The sequence below is a fragment of the Aotus nancymaae genome, unplaced genomic scaffold (assembly GCF_030222135.1).
Source record: "Aotus nancymaae isolate 86718 unplaced genomic scaffold, 86718_ANA_hifiasm-v0.15.2.pri h1tg000046l, whole genome shotgun sequence".
NCBI lineage: Eukaryota > Metazoa > Chordata > Mammalia > Primates > Aotidae > Aotus > Aotus nancymaae.
The window spans coordinates 4029730-4048821 of NW_026988460.1; the positions used below are offsets into that span (position 1 = coordinate 4029730).

General features: G+C 39.2%; 1 long non-coding RNA gene across 1 annotated transcript; it reads left to right on the forward strand.

Moving 5' to 3' along the window:
- Positions 1-3745: 3745 nt before the first annotated feature.
- LOC105732059 (uncharacterized) lies at positions 3746-18405 on the forward strand. The gene is made up of 3 exons (XR_001110879.2): positions 3746-3909; positions 14582-14639; positions 17980-18405. It is a non-coding gene; the product is annotated as an uncharacterized LOC105732059 (long non-coding RNA).
- The last annotated feature ends 687 nt before the right edge of the window (positions 18406-19092 follow it).

Consider the following 19092-nt stretch of genomic DNA (forward strand, 5'->3'; position numbering starts at 1 on the left):
CACAATGGTGTCCTTGGGGGCTTCAGAGACGTAATGAAGGTTTTGGTTCCTATATGAAGAGGCCCTAGAGAGTAGCACTTTTAGTCTGCCTCCTTTCCTCCCAAACCCTTTCAGATTTACTGCTCCAGCTCTGCTGTGGGTTTGAGAGAACTGCTAATCCAGTTAACTCTTTAACAGTTAGCAGAATTCTGTCTTGTATGAGGAAAATGTGCCTCATGTAAATATCTGGGCATTCTGCTTCCTGTGCTGCAATGCATAAGCTTTAGTGCTTTGATTTTGGCTATGAAGAAATCTTTTCCTTCCCTAGTTGCCCGTTTTTTCCACTGGACTCTGGCTAATTAGAAGTTGCTGGATCTGTGACCTAGTTAAATAAGTTTTTATGTAATTAGAAACACAGGTTGGACTCGTTAGGGTCATGAGATTTCATTTTGTTAAGTCACTTGTAAGCCATTTCTTTCTACACTTTGTAGAAATTCTACTAGGTTAGTCCAAATCAGACAATGACAGGATCAGTAAACGTTTCTGTAAAGGGCCAGGAAAAAAATACTTGAGGCTTTTTTAGCCAAAAGGCAAAATCAAATATATTGTGTTGGTACTTATGTAACAAGAGAGAAAACAAATTTTCATAAATTTTTTCATTGATGAAATGATAAGTGTAATAATAATTGAATATCATTCTTGTAATACAACTCTACTAAGAATTGTTTTGGCAGAAAGTAACATTTTGATTAATTGGGGTTCAAAGTTAGTGTCCCCTAGCCTCAAATTGGTTGTAAATGCTTATCTGTAAAAGCCACTCTTAACTCATAGGCTGTTCAAAAACAGGTGGCAGGCCAGATTTGGCCCGCAGGCTATCTTTTCCCAACCCCTGGACTGTGGCAGTCTAATGTCCCCCAATAACTGTTTTCTTTTCTTCATTTTAGCAATAGAATGCTCTGAATTTTTGCTCAGCACATAGCTGTATTGCTGGGTTCCATAGTTCCAAGACTCTGTTGCAACTAAGTGTAACCCTATCATTAAATGCTGCATAATGGGAGGTGAACAGTCCTCCATTTCTTTCTACTGTCTAGGAAAGAGTGAGAACTGAAACAGCTTCCTTGGACCCAGAGATAAATGTTCTATGCTAGATATGGTGGAACTGCTTCATCTTGCATCTCTGGACTGCTGTGTAGAAAAAGAAAGAAATGATTGTCTTATTTAAGACCTGTGTTGATGGTTAATACAGAGTATCAACTTTATTGGATTGAAGGATACAAAGTATTGATCTTGGGTGTGTCTGTGTGGGTGTTGCCAAAGGAGATTAACATTTGAGTCATTGGGCTGGTGAAGGAGCACCCACCCTTAATCTGGTGGAGACAGTCAAATCAGCTGCCAGCATAACTAGAATATAAACAGGCAGAAAAATGTGAATCCATACATTCATATATATGTGAATCCATATATATATATGTATATGCATATATATAATGTGAATCCATATATATAGAACTAATAGAATATATATATATATTCTTATTTAATATTCTTCTGGAGAAGCCTGACTAATACAGAAATTGATGACAAAGAAATCTGGGGAAGAGGGATGTGGATGGACCTCTCTGACTGGTCAAAAACTGAAAAGATATTTGTATCCCATGTGAGTGCTCCCCAACAGGTGACCTCACAATAGGAGGATTTTAATAATCAAGTGGGTAGGATTCTGTGGACACCACTAGAGTCTTTCCCCAGCCACCCCATCACTACCCAATGGGCCCATGAACAAAATGGCCATGGTAGCAGGGATGGAGGTTACACATGAACTCAGCAACATGGACTTCCAACTCACCAAGGATGATGTGGTCACGGCCACTGCTGAGTGCCCAATTAGCCAGCAGCAGAGACCAACACCGAGCCATCAATACGGCACCCTTCCTCTGGGTGATCAGCCAGCTACCTGGTGGCAGATTGATTATAATGGACCTCTTCCATCATGGAAAGGGCAGAGGTTTGTCCTCACTGGAATAGGCACTTACTCCAGATATGGGTTTGCATATCTTACACGGTGATGCTTCTGCCAAGACTACCATTCATGGACTCATGGAATGCCTTATCCACCGTCATGGTATTTCATACAGTATTGCCTCTGACCAAGGCATTCACTTTACAGCTAAAAAGTGCAGCAGTGGGCTCATACTCATGGAATTCACTGGTCTTACCATGTTCCCCATTATCCTGAAGTAGCTGGATTGATAGATTAATGGAATGGCCTTTTGAAGTCACAATTACACTGCCAACTAGGTGACAATACTTTTCAGGGCTGGGGCAAAGTTCTCCAGAAGGCTGTGTATGATTTGAATCAGTATCCAATGTATGGCACTGTTTCTCCCATAGCCAGGATTCATGGGTCCAGGAATCAAGGGGTGGAAGTAGAAGTGGCACCACTCACCATCACCCTTAGTGATTCACTAGCAAAATTGTTGCTTCCTATTCCTGTGACATTATGTTCTGCTGGCCTAGAGGTCTTAATTCCAGAGGGAGGAACGCTGCCACCAGGAGACACAACAATGATTCAATTAAACTGGAAGCTAAGATGCCACCTGGGCACTTTGGGCTCCTCCTACCTTTAAGTCAACAGGCTAAGAAGGGAATTACAGTGTTGGCTAGGGTGTTGACCCAGACTATCAAGATGAAATCAGTTTACTACTCCACAACAGAGGTAAGGAAAAGTATGCATAGGTTACAGGAGATCTTAGTATTACCATGTCCTGTGATTAAAGTCAATGGGAAGCTACAACAGCCCAATCTAGGAATGAAGGTTTGGGTCACTCCACCAGGAAAAACAAACGAACAAACAAAAAACAACAACAACAAAAAACTACCTGCTGAGGTGCTTGCTGAAGGCAGAAGTAATACAGAATGTGTAGTAGAAGAAGGTAGTCATCAATACCAGCTACGACCATGTGACAAGCTGCAGAAATGGGGACTGTAATTGTCCTGAGTATTTCTTCCTTCTTTTGTTAAAAACGTGTTTGTGGGCCGGGCGCGGTGGCTCACGCCTGTAATCCCAGCACTTTGGGAGGCCGAGGTGGGTGGATCACGAGGTCAAGAGATCGAGACCATCCTGGTCAACATGGTGAAACCCCATCTCTACTAAAAATACAAAAAAATGAACTGGGCATGGTGGGGCGCACCTGTAGTCCCAGCTACTCGGGAGACTGAGGCGGGAGAATTGCTTGAACCCGGGAAGCGGAGGTTGTGGTGAGCCGAGGTCGCATTACTGCACTCCAGCCTGGTGCCTGGTGATGGAGTAAAAAAAATGTTTGTGCATGTATACATTTGTACTAAGAAAATATTTTCGTTTTATTTCCTTTCTCCTTTATCATGTGACAAGATTTATTGACTTTACATCAGCATTCAAATACTGTTAACTTTATGTAATAGTGTTTGAGTTGGGGATTGGTGGGTTTGCTGTTCTATGAAGGATAGTTGTATTCTGTTAGGCATAATTATGACCTTATTGTCCTTGTCTGAAGATTATGTATTATTTCAGGAGATGCATGTGGGTTCAAGTTGAAAAAGTATGGGCTTGAGATGGTTAATACTGAGTGTCAACTTGATTAGATTAAAGGATGCAAAGTATTGGTCCTGGGTGTGTCTGTGAGGGTGTTGCCAAAGGAGATTATCATTTGGGTCAGTAGGCTGGGAAAGGCAAACCTACCCTTAATCTGGGTAGGCACAATCTAATCAGCAGCCAGCACAGCCAGAACATAAGCAGGTAGAAAAGTGTCAAAAAGAGACTGGCCTAGCCTCCCAGCTTACTTCTTTCTCTTGTGCTGGATGCTTCCTGCCTTTGAACATCAGACTCCAAGTTCTTGGTTTTGGAACTCGGACAGGCTCTCCTTTCTCCTCAGACTGCAGATGGCCTATCATGTAAGTTAATATATAATAATAATAATAATATATATGAATAATTTCATTAGTTTTGTTCCTCTAGAGAACTCTGACTAATACAACCTGTATTTGGGGTCTTTTGTAATAACAGCTTAGCTATGCAGACTTACACTCTTTGCAATTATAAGCAAGGAATTTTTTTCCTCCTCTTCCTTCTCTTTTTCCTGCTGCTCCTCTTCATCCTTTTCTTGAATAATATTAATTCAGAATTTTCACTATTTCCAACTAGGCTTACTAACTCAGATAATCTAAATTAATGAGGTTTTCCCTGCTTAAGCAAAAACAAATTAAATTCCTCTTTGTAGCTTTAATAAGAATAGTTGAATTTGAATTTAAAAGCTGTCTAAGGATTGTGTATGTTTCCTAAACGAAGCTAATGAGATGTAGTTGCTTTTTTGCAATATGTGGGAAGCAAAAAACATAGGATGTATATCTTACTTTGGTTAGTGAAACCTGAAGCCAGATTTTATCTGTTTATTGGGATTAGTATAATAGACTGGATAATATTATTTGATATTTATTTATTTCATTGTCAGATGAACTTTTTCTTTAATCATATCTAGTTTGAGATGAGGAACTGCTGACTGTCGAGTGTTATATACATTGTTCAAAATTGAAAATTAAACAAGAAACAAAATAGCACAATTGGTATTGTCTGTGCTATGGTTCACTGTAGAAAAGGATAGTTATAATGTTATTTTTCTTAACTATTTTTGGTGGGGGGGGTGGCTATGAGATATATGTTAACTTGCTAAATTCAGACCTCTCCTGCCCCTCAAAGGCTGACATCTCCCAACAAATTTAATGTGTGAGAAGGATCCTGCCCTAGCAATGTCTATCATCACCATAGCTTTCCACCTTTTTCTCTCATACCCAGTCTCTACTAGTGTTTCTGAGTAGTAAGGAGGTTGAGGAAACTTTCTCTGCTATTGAAAATCTAGCTCAAGGATGGCAAAAACACAACCCTTCGTTCTCACATCACTACCTCCTGAAACCATGTTCATGGCTGACATTGGTAATCAGTGGCCACAGTATCTCTCTGAGCCTGGACATGGCTTCACAATTCACAAAAATATGTTATTGGCAGCCACAGCTGATTGATCCCAGTTGTTTCTGAATGTGAAACCTACTTTCCAGCTCCAATCTACTTGGTGAAAAAGGCATGCATTTAGGAGGATATAACCGGTTCACAAATTTTCTTACCAAATTGATGCTACTAAAGTGCATTATTTGGTCCAGTTTGAGGAGCACAAGTGGGTAGCTTCTCTGTCACCTCCCAAAACAAACAAACAAATGTGTGCCATGTTAAAACGTAATCTATTCTTGGCAGCATTCCTACATTAAACCTACAAATATAGGAAAACATAGTTACTTCTCAATCTGGATCCGAAACACTTCAATACCAGTTATTCCCATGCCTTTCTTTTGTGTGTACCCAGTATTTAACCAATAAATATTTGAATGGATGAGCAAATGAATGCTCATGTGTAACAGTTCAAGTAATATTTTTGAATATGTTCTGAATAGAATTTCAAAATCTGGAGAGAAATTAGAAGCACCTATTCCAATGATTTACAAGACAAGGTGCACAGTTTTAAAAAAGTATAGCAAACAGTATAAAATTTTTTATTTTGAAAAGCAAATGTAGCTATTTAATAATGTAGAAAGGAAATATCTTGTTATTAGGGAAGTTTGAAGGTACCACTTCCTGAGCGTGAAGACACATATGCAGAGGAGGGCAATAGAGGCGTAGGATTCTTCTGTTTCCAAAAGTGGGATATGTGTTATAAAATGTTAAGAAATGCTCATCACTTGACAGATAAACAAATGGACCCAGAGAGGTTAACAGACATCCCTAAGGTCACACTCTGTGGCAGAGCGTGGGCTCTGTGTTTCCTGTCTTTGTGTTCAGTGAAGCCAGCATGAGCGATGGCAACAGAATGTTTTAGAATATAGTGTATTTTGTAATTTTGAGGCATGATAAGACCAACAGATCAGGAGACAATTGCCACTGAAAAGACAGATTCAGGTGAATGCCACCCCACGCAATGGGGACCCCATGGGGAAGCACCAGGGTAGGTCACAAGACAGAGCGGAGCAGGGAATTACAGACAAGAGTGTCTGTTGTGGTTTCTATGGGAAGGAATGGGAAAGGCAAAGAAGCAGACCTAGAATTGGCCAGTTTGAATCATTTCAGTGGACTCTGGGGTATAGGGGTTGTCCCCACTTGTCTAATACAGGCCTTGGAGTGGTTGGTCAGGTGGATAGTGGCAAGAATGTAAGTGCCCAATAAAATAGGTGGCTAGAAGTGTAAAGTCTGGATTGGCTGGCTTATACTGAAAAGTAAACTCATGGGAGAAGGACTCCTCCCAAAGAGTGGGGAGGGCTGATGGGGGAGGCAGGGAGCCAAGGCAAGGTGACTGAAACATACTACCAGGTTGTCCAGGACAAGGCATGTCCAACATATGCCTATAGGACCAATGTGAAAACATCAAGTTACAGAAACTAGATACGTGTTTACTACACTGGGATTCATCGTCCAGAGAAGACATGCTATTAGTTGAAGCAAGAAGGTAGGGAGGGAGAAGCGATGTGGAAAGGGGGATTGAGGAGTACCTGTTTAATGGGTTCAAGTTTCTTTGAAGGTGATGAAAATGTTCTGGAATTAGACAGTGGCTATGGTTTCACATCACTGTGAATATACTAAAACCCACTGAATTGTACATTTTAAGACGATAAACTATATGTTTTGTGAAATTTTTCTTAATAAAAAAGTCGGAGAAAAGAAAGTAGAAAGAAACAAGATACATTGCTTTAGCCTGGAGAATAGCTGTTTTAAGGTAGGGAGAAGATTGCCCCACACACTTCTAGGAAGGAAACTGTATTGGAAACAGGTGTTAGAGATGAAGAGGGCAAGTTGGAAGGGAAATCGGACTTTGGGTGGGGGCTGCTGGGGTTAAGTTTGTTCCTGAGTTATGTGTGGGAATGTTGGAGATATAGCAAAGTTTAAGTTAGGAAGGAGAAGGGAAAGAAATGTTCAACTTTATAACAATTGTAATGAGACCAGAAATAGGAATGGTGTTTTCATTCATGTTTCCCCAAGAACAACTCTTGACTAATAGACTGTTTCTTCATTTGTCAAAAACCAAGTAAACTTTGTCCGAAGATGAAATATATTTGTGATAACACAATGATATTCTATTTCATAAACACTAGTTATGTTTGTGTTTGTTGGTTTTTCTTTTTGACATGAGATCATACTAGAATTTCATCAATAAGGATGTTGGTTTCATTTAATGATTAGGCCTTTGCATTTAACTGAAAATGCTAGGCTAACCTAGTTTAGTTATTTCATTGAGTTGCGTTCAATAATGGTGTGCTGTGAGCCACCAGTTAAAATATAAATTAGCTAGCAATATTGACGTCTTTGTCTATTCTGGCAACACACTTGCTTGCCTACCCATGCACAAGCACTCATGTATGCATGAGCGCACGCACATGTGCAAAAACAAACTAAAAGCATTTATCAAAGTCAACTAAACAATTGGTTTCCAAATACCATTCCACAAAATAGCTCTTGTGCAAAGCATAACATTCATGTCCAGGTATTTATGGTTAAGTGAGAAAAATGAGGACAACCTAAAAGTACTTAGTTTCGAGAAGTGCCCTTTATTCTGAATTAATGTACTTCATTATTTTTATTAAAATTACCTTTCTTTTATAAAGATTGAGATCCCAACATTTTAATCCAAATTTTGATGAAAGATTCTTGGTTTTATGAAATCCTCAACCTGGTTAATGCAACATCTTAAAAATATTTGTAATTCTACATAGAGCCTATGGGTTATCCTATAGAGAAGAAACTCCTGTGAGAACTTTAGATCATTATTAAGAGCTGTTTGCTCACTTTTGTTGTTTAAGACACCAAGCACAGATAGAATACAGGGTTTTGAATTGGAAGGGTAGATCACTTATCATGTAACCTTAGACAAATAATTTCAGGGTTCTGAATCTCAGTTTCCTTATCTAGAAAATGGAAGTAAAAATGCCCATCTCAGAGGGTCAGTGCGAAAATTAATGAGAGAAAATATAGAAAACACTATTGTCACATGTGGCAACACTTGATGACTGTTGCTATTTTCTCTTCAGTTGTGTTTGTACCATAATGTTTTCTTTTAAACACTAGTTGTCTTATCTGTCAAAAATAACTCTGTTATTAACCATCATATCTTGGTTAGGGGTTGTAAAGCCCAAACAGCATTTGGTCATAGTCATACTGCTTAAAAAGGTATAAGACATCAAACTTCTTTATTTTTCTTTTTTTTTTTTTTTGTGACAATCTTCCTCTGTCACTAGGCTGGAGTACAGTGGCATGATCTCAGCTCACTGCAACCTCTGACTCCCTGGTTCAAGCAATTCTCCTGCCTCAGTCTCCCGAGTAGCTGAGATTACAGGCACGTGCCAGCACACCCAGCTAATTTTTGTATTTTTAGTAGAGATGGGGTTTCACCATGTTGGCCAGGATGGTCTTGATTTCCTGACCTCATGATCTGCCCGCCTCAGCCTCCCAAAGTGCTCGGATTACAGGCGTAAGCCACTGTGCCCAGCCCAAACTTCATTTTTCAGTGATAAAAAGATAAAGCTTTAAAATAGAATTTCATAAGGGGAAAGCCTAATAGTTGTTTTTCTATTGTCAAATATGTTAATGAAACATTCCCAGGTTTGTGGATTTTTCTGCAAGACCTACACAAGTTTTGAATCATGCCAGGCTCTATAATGTTGTGGTCAAGAATATTGATGCTGGAGATAGACTGAGTTTAAAGTCTATGTCCTCCATTCACTACCTTATAACCTTGAGCAAAGAATCTAACCTCTCTTTTCCTCTTTTTCCTCATCTATAAAAAGGGACTAAATACTATCCCTTATTGCAGACAGTTGTGAGGATCAATGCATTAATACATGTCAAAGGACCTGTGCCTGTTTCAGGCTAACATTTAATAAATGTTACCTCTTCTTGTGCCATGGAGGCTGATTTTTTTCTTGGACTGTCTTTTTAATCCAGCTATAGGTAGCTCCAACTCAGAAATTTTCCAGGATTTTTCTTATTTGCTTTCTGACTATTTCACTTATCCATTGCTGCATAAGAAAGCAGCCTGAGACAGCAGCATAAAACAAAAGGCATTTTGTTATGTCCACAGCTTTTGTGGGTCAAGAAGCGAACAGTGCTCAGGGAAAATGGCTTGTCTCATCTCTGCTTCATGATATCTGGGGACTCAGCTGAGAAGACTCCAACAGGGAGTGGTGACTCAATGACTTGGGGATAGAATCATTTGGAGGCTCCTTCAACTCATAAGTCTGACGCCTTGACTAGAATGACTCAAAGATTTGGCTCAGCTGGGACTGTTGACCACAGCGCCTACACGTAGCCTTTCCATGTGGCTTGGGTTTCTTTCTGCATGGTGGCTGGTTCCTCAGAGGGAGCAACTCAAGAGTGAGTGTTCCAAAAAGCCAGACAGAATCTGCAAGGCCCTTGATGAAATGGCCTCCGAAGTTAGGGAGCATTCTACCATACTCTGCTGCTCCAAGCAATAATGAGCCTCTTTGATGCAAGGGGAAGGGAGGTAAACTTCACTCTGGATGGAAGAAGTGTCAGAGATTTCAGGGTTTTTTTCCTTCTTTTTAAAAACTTTCCTCCTATATAGCTATCTCCATTTTATCTATACCACTTTTTCTCCAAGTTTTCCTGATTACCAGTTCCTGATCTTCCTCAAGCTCTGTATAACATTGATAAACTCTCAACCCTAAAATCTGAACTCTAATCATCCTTCTGGTAACCTTTGCTGCTCTTCACACAGCCCAGATGGCAGTCCCTCTCACTGCCCACTCCACAAGCCCCACCTCACATCCTCTTTCTTTGCACCATCTCTACCTGCCCTACAGATGAGCCAGCAGGTAGAATAATATTTTTATAATACTAACCAGAATTTCCCTCCATATTATAACTTCCTCCTTGGTCTATCCATAACTTTGTGAAGCTCACATTATTCTGTGTTTATGGACTTAGAAACAGAGGAAACAGAGGCAGCTCCTCCTAGGAAAATAGAAAAAAACGCAAAGCACAAATATTTGGTTACACAGATTTCCTCAAGAAACTTCAGAACAAGTTCTCAGGGGAGAAGAAAAGGTCCAAAAGAAAGTAATGAAAACGGAAATATTGGTGGGTAGCAGAGAGATGGGCTCTGTGCACTATGACTTAGGTTAAAGCTTAGGGAGATGGTAAAAATCCCAAATAGTTTTATGGGACCTGAGAGCAGAAAGGACCTGTGGCTGTTCCCAGATAAGTCCCTGGAGAGGAAGCAATACTTTGAAGAAAAAAATGACTGTATTTAGGTTGGATGGGGCCTTAGCAGCCTAACCACTCACTTAGAAAGACCTGGAATTAAAGGAGGAAACAGCCAATCATGGAAGGACCTTGCAGAGGGAGTTGAGAAAGACTCCTATGGGCTTTTCACAAAGGACCAAAGAGAATGACATTGTGGACCAAATGCCTTGCTTCCCTCAATGTTCTTTTCAACAAGCTCCCCATGAAACATAAAAATTAATGGAAAAAGAAAGAGAAGCCCAAATTACAAAGATTAACTTTCCATCTCCTTAATAAAAGGTGGTAGGCTCAAATTAAAAATTGTCTAATTTTAGAAAAATAAAGCAAGGAAAAGCACACCTGAATGTGGACTGTGTGATTCAGGGTCACATATATTTAATGTCTCCTACTGATAGAGGTTTCCAGAGAGAGGTGGGTGTATACAATGGAATACACAGTATATGGCATTGGTTTCATTATCAATTCTAGCTTCTGTTGTCTTGAAGTTATATTATATATTGGATCTTTGTTAAATGCACTGAAAGGGACTAAGAGAGCTGTTAGGAAAATGGAAATTGTTACAAATGGGAGTTGCTATTCATTCATTTAAACTTTACTGAGCACCTACTATATGTCAAACATTGTGTTAGATGTTGGAGTTACAGAAATGAAAATGACATAGTCTTTGCCCTTGAAAATGAAGCTCACATTCAAACAGCTTTAGAACAGACATGATTTCTTTGTCTCACAGATTTGGTCTTAGGTTCATAGCTAGACACATGCCAATGTGTGGGAAATCTGGTCAGTTTGGAAAAAGCATGCTCTTAGAGATTCTTCATCAAACCCATAATGATTTCTGTGGCAATTCCCTCCTTCTGTGAGTTGGTCAGCAGGCAAGAGAAAGCTTGGAAACACATACACATGTATCCATGCTCACCATCTCTATATTCTGTTATAGAGCATGTTGCCACTGCATAATATGTTAAGACAAAATCATTTAGTTTACAGTGATCCTTGTTCACGTGAGATCTCCAGTAATAAATAGTATTGCCGATTTCTTATTTTGTTTGATGTCAGTATAACATATTCATTTAGAAAAACACTGGATATAATGTCACCTTAATTACAGTATGAGAAGGTTTAATGAAGGCAAATTCCCCTTTCAAGCTTTAAACATTAATGCCCCTAGGCTCTTCTGTTTATTCCAATGAATTACATTCTGGCATCCATGAAAATCACATAACAAATGCATAACTAATGCGACATTCACACAAAACATTACATTAGTTCCATATGATCAGATCTATTCCAGTGAACACCAAACCAAATCACATTATTGTAATATGAGTTGTGATTAACATCCTAAATTGTAAGTAGTTTGTCTGAACCGGGCGTGTCATTTACACCACTCACGGTGATTTCAAAGACATACTACATGGACATTTTATCTGGCTTGGCCACCTCTGTCCATCACCCCTGCATAGACACAACCCTAAGTAACGTATCAAATAATATTAACATTTTACTACTAAATATGTTCTCAACCATCTTCCTACCAGCTGCCAAATTACAGGCTGACATCAGTTGATTTTTATTTCAATAACTCAAAAATCTCTATAATGTAACATGCTTTAGGGTTTGGAGAACTAAAAATTAGGAGGAAACAAGATTATAATCCCAGCCTGGAGAAATTTAACAACTGCATAGTATTATTATAAAGTGAGGTTAAAATCATTCCATGAGCAGAAGTCCAGTCTATTTTGAGATGAGACATTATTTCTGCCTGAAGTCTTTTCCTCCCACTTTGTATGGCTGGCTCAGTGGCATTCGCAGACCTCAGTTGAGCCATTAGCTCCTAAGAAGGCCTCTGACTCCTCTATTTAGAGAAGCCCCCTCTGTACCAGTTACTCTCTATCACATTACCCTGTGTGGTAATGTCAACTACCTGCCTGCTCTCCCTTTTCCTTAGCAATCGAATTGCTGCCTAATTTCTAGGTGAGCCTATGGCCACCCAGAATGACGTCTTCCTATTCCAGCTTTCCCTGCAGCCACAATCTACATTTTTGCTATTGCGACAAAACACTAATTATCCTTACAGGGAAGAGATATGGCCCTCTTCTCACCTTTGTGCTCTATGCAGATGTAATGGCTGGAGCCCAAGCAACCATCCTGGTCCATGAGGTGGAAAGCATATGTTGAAAATGATGAACAAATCTGGACCTTTGATGAATTCATGAAGCTGCCTTATGCATACTTGAAGAACCTATCTCTGACCTTCTTTAATGTGAGAAAGACAGAAATAAACTTTCTAGGCCACAATTAATTTTCAACATATATAGTAACTGCTCCAGCATATAAACCTGATCCAACCAAACAAAATAGGGCACGGGTCAATCAGAATAGATGCCAGTGTTAAAAAATTGTAGCTACCCAACATATATAGGATGAATCACAACACAGGCTTGGTTAAAGCCAAATAATTTTGAATCTTCTGTCACTTGCAGCTAAACCTAATCCTCTGAAGTATATTTCATTTTCTTTATAACCCTGGTTGTAGTCTGTGATTATCTTTTCATTGTTTTACTTGTTCATTATCTTTCCCTCCCCTTAAAATCTAATCTCTATGAGGGCAGAGACTCCTCTGGGGTTTGCTGCTGGAACATTGCTCTGTTGAATGTTAAAAGAATGAATGAACTATTTCTTTAATTTTTTATTGCGAGATATAATATTTTGGGAATTGCAGATCTGGAGGAGTGAAAAGAATTCTATTTGGAGAACTAGGGTTGGCAGTGGAATTGACAAAAGTTTTTTTTTTTTTTTCTCCCAGACTCAAAAAAAAAACTGATGAAATTAGTGGTAGATAAAAATTCATTTCTAGCTTCTAACAAGGAATCACAAACAATGGAGGACATATAAAGAGAGTAGCAGCTTTATTAATAATACTTTCCTACTCCATTCGTGATCTTTTGATGACAACCCTACCGGAGACACTCTTTATCAGGCACTAAAGCAATTTAGATGCTGTCACATGCCTTTCTTGATATATACGTATTAGACATAAAGCAGTTTTCTGTTCTTTAGCTTATTTTAGTATATAATTAAAACTCTGACTGTCTGCTACTAAGCAACGGAGCATGGCAGAGGTTGATCACATCCTATCACAAAGATAGAAAGAGGAAAAATAATAAAAATAATCATACACATTCCTGTAATCAGTCTTCAGATCTTAATTATGTTTTAACTCCTTTGTTATGCCAAAGGCAAATGTCTATTGGCATTTAAAGGACACTCTCACTTTTCTGCCTAAGTTCAATCTAGTTCTTTAATTTGGATCCTAGTCTATTTGTGAAATTCTTTGGGGGGCATTTAAGGTCAAAGGGATGATAGAAAACTGATATAGGACTCAGGAGGTTTAAGATCCATTCAGCCCTCAAACCAGTTCGTTGTGTCCGGGGATGCAGCTAAATTCTCTCCTCTGGGGAACAGAGGCTGTGGTGGGGTGAGTGCAAGACTGGAGGAGGGTGGGGGAAGAAGGAAGTAGTGTTTGCACCATTGGTGGGTGAGCAAGTGCACACATACACAAAATAGCCCTCTACCACATTTCTCTGTGCCTCAAGGTGTGACCTCTGAAGCCTCAATTGTATATTACACTCTAATTTCAAAGATGCTTTTCATCAGAGCTTTAATTTTTACATTAATGGTATTTCTTTAAAATTGTTGAAGTGCACCCGTTTTGGAGAATAAGCTCAGGGATGATAATTCATGCTTCTGTTCTGGCCCTCATCTTCCTTAACTTCCAAAAAGGCATCTAAATATGAGTTACATTTACTTACTCATTCATTCATTTCCTCAACCATTAATTTCTGAGCCCTTATTTTATGCCATTCTATGTTCTAGGGCTCATATTGTTACCACACAATGGGTGGATTCCATCACTTGGCGGGTGGTAGTCTAATGACCACAAACAAGAAGGATTTATTAAAGAGATATTATTACTATTACTTGAAACAGGTAAGGAGGGCACCGGAGATAGTTCCCAAAGCAGTGGCTCTCCAAAGGCAAAAACGGGGCTTTTCCTGGGCTAGTTAGCTGAGTCATTGTATGTAGACTTGGGGTCACCACAGTGTGTGTGCAGTCGCCATCGTGCTTCCACATACTTCACATGTACAGAAAATGGCCAATAAGCTCCTTCCTGGGCAGGGTTTTTAGTATGGCAATGAGGGGAGTTCACCAAAGTTCACATCCAACTCAAACATCTCTGGATCTAACCCATTTTTTTGCTAATTCCAGGGCTGAGCTTCTTCCTGGAACATTCATGAAACAAGAACTCAAGGTGCAACAGTTACAAGTAAGTACTTTTTTCCAGTTCATACCCCCAAACCCAGAGACCCTGGTTACATAATGGCGAAGAAATCCAGTAACTTTGCCCTTGTGGAGCTTCCATTCTATAGAGAAAGACAGCCGGTAAGTAAGAGGGGCTCTTTACAAATAGGAATGGGTTATTAGTGCATACTGAACTCTTACTATGCTAGACTTAGCATGATCTCACCGAGCTATTTACTCCTCTCACCCACCAATGAAAGAGGTACAAAGGCTATACAATGGTAGCACATTTTCTGGGCTTGTAGCCTACCTCTGCCACTTACTCCATGTAATCCTAAGCAAGTTCCTTTACTTATATTTACTTGCCTCTGTTTCTTCCTCTGCAAAATAGGAATCCTACTTTATACAGGATCGTTGGGAGAATTGTACCTTTGTAGCTCTCATAGCAGTGCTCATCATTTTGTGCAATTTTCCAGATAAATAAGTTGAGGCATAAACAGATTAAGTAACTTTTCCCAATCCATTCAGCTAATAAAAAGTGGGAACTGAAATTTCAACCCAAGTCTCTGACTGTACCGCATGTGCCCCCACCCACGATTGGCTTTGCTCTTCTAGCAAGATCTCTTCACCTCTTGGAGGATCGGTTTCTCCACCTGCAATCTGGACATAAACTGCCTCCCTCCCACCCAGTCTATTGTGAGACTGAACCATGAAATGGTATTTAAATGTGCTTTGAAAACCATAAAGCATCAAAGAAAATAAAAGTTTCTATTATTGTTATATTTGTATTTTTATATTTACCACTTTAATCTGAGTGTGATGAGTTGTGTTTGCCTATTTGTCATATAAGGCTTTCTGTTTAATCTGTCATGGTTCATATAGGACCTGTTAGCCAGCCTGGGAGCCTCTGTAGTGCCTCCTTAGTCCTTCTTCAGATTTTTGTTAGTCAACCCACTTTTTGAAGATGATCCCTCTCAGTTCTCTTCTAAGGGGAAGAGGAAATACAGAAGATAGGAACTGAAACCATCTACAGTTTTGGATACTTGTTAAACGTTCTGTGAAAGTTTTAGTTGTTTGGGCAGATGGTGAAAGCACTTCAAAATCCTGAGAACAGAATTCAACATGAGTGAGCCCACGAAAAGAGGAGTTCATAGAAATGATAAAGGGGCATCTCAGCAAATCTGGAGAAGTGAAGTGTTTAAGCATGCCTTAAGGAAACCAAGTTATAGGCCCAGAACCCTTTCTCCTTGCTAGCAGAGGTGACCTCCATTGGGTTCCAGATAACCTAAAAGTGGCCAATGCTGTTATGTCACTTGGGGAATTATTCCATTCTGAGAAGTCATGTGCCTCCACAAAAGGAAATGATTTTTTTTTTTAACTCAATTCAAAGGATTCTGTTTAGATCCAGATTTACGTAGATCAACACAAGTCGTCATCAATATACAGCATGAGAGGAGGTATTTAATGTCTCTTTTTTTTCAGAGTCGTTCATTCTCTGACATCGTGGTACTACACCACCCAAAGATTTCTAACCATGTGAGATTTTTGAGAACCCAGACCCAGAAAATTTTCTTTGGAACAACATAAGGAAGAATGGTGATCAGTCCCCAGTAAAGGTCAGACAAGGAAAGAGAAATAATCTGGAATTAGGGAGGGCAGTCAAAACTGTCTGAAAATGATTAGCTACATTAGGAAAAATTTAAAAGTACCATTTATCTGCAGATGGTCTATGCATTTGAACAGAGATATTTTGAGCTACTCCACTCACAAAGAGACTGATAACTACTTTAAAAAGCGACTTGCAGGTTGCTACATTTAGGAAGGTCCTACATTTAGGACAATATAACTAATGCTTAAATATCTGTAATTGTAGCACTAGCTTAGCCAAAAGGCCATGTTTTTGCTTTAGGGTAATATTAGGGATGGCAATATAACTGATGCTTAGATATCTGTAATTTGATGATGAGGGCAGAAAAAAAATCAGAGTTGGATATACTGCATTGAAAATAAAATTCCACCAAAAATACCAAAAACAGAGAAATTGTACAGAGGCAGGTGGGCAAAAGGAAAGAATTCTTAAGAGTACAAGGTGGCCTGCTCCATTGTTCTTTCTCAGAGTTTTATAATCTTCCTTTGCATTAAAAATCTAAAGCTGACATGGCCGCTTGTCTGGCCCCAACTCAACACCTGAACGATGTATATTATCCTGCTTCTCTACACAAGTCAACTGGCATGTGTGTTTATTTATATGCAAAGATCCTCAGTTGGCTGCCCCAGAAAGAGACAGCATGTGCAGAAAGATTGAGAGAGATCCCAAATGGGACAGAGAAAAAATGCAATTGGTTGTCATTTATCAATGAATCAGCTCTACAAGAATGAGATGTCTGTCCTTGTCCCGATCAGCTATGATGGGGATAGGGTCACCTTGCAAGACTTTTTGTTTTTTTAATCAATAAAGAAGTTGTGAGTTGGGCACTTTTCCATAATTTCTCTATTTTTGGTATTTTAGGTGGAATTTTATTTTTCATGCAGTGTATCCAACTCTGCTCTCAATTCCACATTACAGAGAGTTAAGCATCTGCTATACTATTATCCCTAATATGTATTAAGGACCTTCTTAAATGGGGCAATGTATAGATTATTTTTTAAAGTAGTTATTTGTCTCTTTGCGAGTGGAGTGTCTCAGAATCTTATACACCTAAAGATTCTCTCTTATCAATGGCCAGCCATGAACAACCCCAGACTGACACCTTGAAAAAAGGATTTACATCTGAATCTGTGTTTTATGCTTCTAGTCTACCTATCAACCTTGTTGTCCCACTATACTAAAAATACTACAAGAAGAAACATAATCTGTGCCCTCAAGGAGTTTTAATCTAGAGTGACTCATGACATGTATAAGATTTTAACATTTTCTCCAAGCCCAGCTGTGAAATGAATAACTAAATTGGCTCCTTGAAACAAACAAAAAAAAAATGCCTTTAAAATATCTCCTGTTAGCGTTTCATGCAAAAGTTTTAACTACTCTCTTCCTAACTAACTCTTTTCTGGCGAGGTTATGCTTTAGCTGCCACCACTCAGGAAAGCATTATAATTGTAGCACTAGCTTAGCCAAAAGGCCATGTTTTTGCTTTAGGGTAAACTTGTTAAAATTGGGAACTCAGCCAGGGTCATGCATCTAAGAACATTGTGAAAGCATCCTAGGGTTGTTCATCTAGCTACGGTCTAATTAATTTTCAAATGGACAAAGTAGCTTCTTGGGCCATGTAACAAGCATTTTCATTCATTTAAGTGAAGCTGGATTTGGCTCAAAGCAGGGTCATGAGAAATTCTAATGGCTCCTTCTCTTCTTTGTGTGTCCTCAGGAGAGTTTGCGTTGATGTCAACAATGTAAGATTTGTGCTCCGGGCAGTTGGAGTAGAATCAGTTTCCTGAGAGCCAAGTTCTCGACTTCCCCTAGAAGGAAAGGGTATGGAACCGAGCATATGGGAGGCTCTCTAGGCCCTTTTACATTATTGGATTTAGCTACGCTCACATAATGAAATTGTTGAGATTGTTTAAACCTTCTGCAGGGACTTCTGTTAGCAGAAAAGAAACTTGTACTAAAGCCATAAGAAGATTGTATTATAGATATAATGGAATCTTTTTAATCTTTTGCCTGGTTTTCTGCAAAGGACTGACATTTTTTTTCTGGGCATAAAGCCAAAGGTCTATTTAATTTCTACTTAAAATTTCCCATGGTCACTAATACTCTCCCCCAAGATGGTCGTTTTATAAGTTAATAAATAAAAACAAAGCCACTAGAAAGGTTGTGAATCCTTGGAAGCTTTTTTTTTTTTTAAGGTAGCTATTTTGCACAGTAAATAGAATAACATCTATAAAAAGCGTGTTCCTGAATCTTCAGGACAATGCTTCACTGATATCACTCAAACTTCAGTAAAATGTTGAACTTATCTTTGTCTTAGGACCACAGCTGTGGTCCTACATCAGATGAATTCTCATGGGCATATGAAATTATATCACTCCTATTTATTACTGCACTTAGGATTTTTGAGGGGCAGCATTTTTTTTCAATTAAAAATTGTATTTATTTATTTTAATTTTTCTAGGAGGTTTTTGCCAACTAGGTGACAGTTTTGTTTTTGTTTTTGGAGAGAGAGAGCATGAAGTGGGGAGATAACCCAGATGTTAGAAACTGGCCTCATCAGTCAGCTTCTCATAAAGGACCACTACGACAGTTTGACTGTAAAAAAAGGCACCCCGTTGAACGCTACATGTTCCAGGAAATGGCTGGCCACGGAAAACCTTCTGTTCCTAGCATTCATTTCCAGAATGTCCCCAAACTGCTTGTTTGTTCCCTCCCAGCCAACCAAGGGCAGTCAAATGTAACTGAAGATCAATTAGTCATCCCGGCTTCCAGAAATCTCACCTTTATAGAATCCTCGGCAGTCAGAGGCTGTTTCAGCCTATCCTTTTTT